We start from the raw sequence: 3,674 nt of genomic DNA, 5'->3' as shown, positions 1-3,674 counted from the left end.
CCTGGACAGGAAGCTGCTGCTGGCCTTCTACCACTCGTCCATCGAGAGCCTGCTGACGTACTGTGTCTCCACCTGGTACAGCGGCTGCACTGAGGCCGACAGAGTGAGGCTCCAGAGGACAGTCAAAACAGCGCAAAGGATTATTGGCTGCCCTCTCCCCTCGCTGTCGGACATCTACACCGCCCGGTGCCTCAGAAGGGCTCTCAACATCGTCAAAGACAATACCCACCCAAACTCACACCTGTTCGACCTGTTGCCCTCTGGCAGGCGCTACAGATGCATCAAATCAAGGACCAATAGACTGAGAAACAGTTTCTTTCCGAGAGCCATCTCCATACTGAACTCTCACACACACACGAGACCACCCTAACCTTGCAAAACAGCATTGTGATGTGTTTCTATATGCCCTATTTAGTACTGAATTCCATTGCACTGTCTTATTTATTTATCTAATTTATATATTGTCTGTATTATTGTTGTATTGCACTGGAGAGGGGAGCCCTCTAATCTCGTTGCACACTTGAGTACAATGACAATAAAGGGATTTCTATTTCTATTCTATTCTTTTTTTAACTTTTCTCGAGGGCCATGGCGAGCCATTTCAAAAAAGCTGCACAACTAACGTATAAAATATTGATAAATTTGCTCTGCCTGATGTGTGTGTCGTTTCACGAGTTGTCGTTCATATTTAGAACCTCATAATCAGCGTTGTTTTATTGCCAAACAGTGCAATGCCACTCCCACAACTTTTCACGAAAAAGGATGAATTTCGTATTGTGACATCCTCATGGCCGAAACAGTCCTCCGAGCATATATGAGGGCGACCTTGTTGAGTTGCACGGAGAAAAACATCCAAGAAAATAACTTGTATTAGCTTTTACCAGTTGGTGGCGCTACTACTACGATGTAAAATAAGTTGGTAGATGTCTTCAGGGCTGAAGTATCCTCAAATGTGTACAACTTCGAGAAGATAGGATCATCTGAGTCATGTTGCCGGAGCTTTTGTTGCCACAAAGTACAATCGGACTTTTCAGCACCTTAATAGCCACGCCTTTTGCCAAAACGTCACAAAATTCGGCAGAGAGTAAGATCATTGTCTTGAGTCTTTTCTGACTAATTTTCAGTCGGATTCGTCAAAAGGGCACCGTGCAGTACGTGAAAATTTAAATAAAAACAAATTTTTGATTCCACTTGGCGGCACTGTGTGTATAACAAAATAATAACATTAAGATGTCTTCAGGTCGGGACGTTTTATTTACAGGTGAAGGTTTGGATTTTTAGGAGCATGTGCAGGGGAGTTATTAAGCATTCATTTATTTGTATTAGGTTCATTTTGTCTTCTTATTATTGATATTTGACTGATTCATTAAAAGCAGACAATTATGTTTTAGGATAATTTTTTACCTGACATGTTTCGGCGAGTCTTTCGCCTTCTTCAGAGTGTCGCATGATGGTGTCTTGAGCTGATGTTCCATGAGGGTGTGGCTTACCTGTCAAAAAAATGAAAAAAATCAGAGCAGTAAAAGAACAAGCACAACATGAACATTACAAATCAGCAATCACTGACCACTGCAAAAGGGAAAACCACATCATGGACCGGGAGAAGGGCAGGGTCATCCGCACAGAAGAGAACAAACAACAGCGCTGGATCAGAGAGGCCATTGAGATCTGCAAGCGAGGCATAAAAACCATGAACAGAGACAAGGGAGCCTTCATCCTCTCCACCACCTGGACCAGCATCTTGGCGGAGTGAACGGACAGCGGGGGGCGTGACTTGCCTTCATTCTTGTGACAGGTAAGTCACGCCCTCATGGAACATCAGCTGATAAAGACGGGTCACAAGACACCATCATGTGACACTCTGAAGAAGGCGAAAGACTTTTGTATTGTGACATGCTCAAGGCCTAAACACTCATCCGAGCAAATATAAGGTAGATTTTGTTAACCTGCCCGGAGAAAAACATCAACAAAAATAATTTGTATTTGTTTTAACCAGTTGGTGGCGCTACCACTGCGATCAAAAATAAGTTGGCAGCCGTCTTCAGGGCCTGAATATCCTCAAATGTGAAAAATTTCGAGAAGATGGATCATCTGAATCATTTTGCAGGAACTTTTGTTGCCACGGAGAATAATCAGACTCTGCGGCACCGTAATAGCCACGCCCTTCGAAGGAAAGTCACAAAAATAGGGATAGAGTAAGATCAATGTCTTGAGTCTTTTCTAGCCAATTTTCAATCAGATTCGTTAAAAGGGCACCGTGCAGTACGTCAAAATGTAAAAAATGATATTGATTGGCGCAAGGTGTATAACTGAATATAAACATATAGATGTCTTCAGGTACAGACTTTTTATGTACATGTGAAGTTTTGGATTTTTAGCAGCATGTGCAGGAGAGTTATTAAGCATTTTGTCCATTGCGGCGAAGGAAATCTTAAGTGAAAACTTTGAAGCCCCGGCCCCGTCATATAGTATTTCGGAAACAAAAAATTTTAGCCCCAGTGTTTGTCCCAGGTCTTCAGATGCTACAGACAGAATTTTAAGGCAATCAGATGAAGCCTTTAGGATCAGGGTGCAAAAGAATGACCCCTGTAAACATGCAAAAAAGGGCAAAAGTCGGACTTTCAAAAATTCATAACTCACTTCCTGTTCATATTAGACGTTAAAATATCAAATTTTTCGCCATTCCCGATGAGACTGCCAAGTTTTGTGAGTTTTTGTGCATGTTTCGGGGGTCAAAAATGCGATCGAACAATCGGAAAAATAATAATAATAATAATTTCTACAAAAACAATAGGGACTTCGCAGCGGTCGCTGCTCAGGCCCTAATAATAATAATAATAATATTAATAATAATAAAAGTAATAATATTTTCTACAAAAACAATAGGGACCTCGCAGCCGTCGCAGCTCGGGCCCTAATAACAATTTCTAGAAAAACAATAGGGACCTCGCAGCGGTCACTGCTCGGGCCCTAATAATAATAATAATAAAAATAATAATAATTTCCACAAAAACAATGGGGACCTCGTAGCGGTCGCTGCTCAGGCCCTAATAATAATTTCTACAAAAACAATAGGGACCTCGCCGCCGTCGCTGCTCGGGCCCCAATAATAATTTCTACACAAAGTCCATTGTGGTGACCCGCCCCCTTTTAAGTAAATTCAAAATGGCCGACTTCCTGTAAAACCTAGCTCATTGCTCCAAGAGACTTTTTTGTAGGTCTTGGTCTTATACATACAGTGAACCCTCGCTACTTCGCGGTTCACCTTTCGCGGGTTCAGTGCTTCGCGGGTCTAAAAAATATTCGGGGGCATTGTAGTTTCGCCGAGCGGCACGACGGGGCGCTGGAGCGGTTAGACGGCCGGCGTGCGCCGAAGAAGAGCGTGGGCGAAGAGGAGAGTGGACGAAGAAGAGCACGTTCTCCCGGACACGATCGGTGGCGACGTTTCGCGCGGTTCGGACCGTACCAGAGCTCCGGCCGGCGTGCGTGGCAGTTAAGCCGTAGAGGAGCACCTTCCCCGGGCACGGGCGGTGCCAAGCGGCCCCTAAGTTTAACCGAATGGAAGCTCCGGAGGAGGAGGGCATGCTCGCGTCACAGTAAGCCGAAGAGGAGCACCTTCCCCGAGCACGGGCGGTTCCAAGCGGCCCCTAAGTTTAACCGAATGGAAGCTCCGG

This window comes from Idiotropiscis lumnitzeri, unplaced genomic scaffold, assembly GCF_059441095.1.
Source record: "Idiotropiscis lumnitzeri isolate Australia: NSW breed Sydney's pygmy pipehorse unplaced genomic scaffold, RoL_Ilum_1.0 HiC_scaffold_211, whole genome shotgun sequence".
NCBI lineage: Eukaryota > Metazoa > Chordata > Actinopteri > Syngnathiformes > Syngnathidae > Idiotropiscis > Idiotropiscis lumnitzeri.
Note: the sequence above shows the minus strand (reverse complement) of the source record.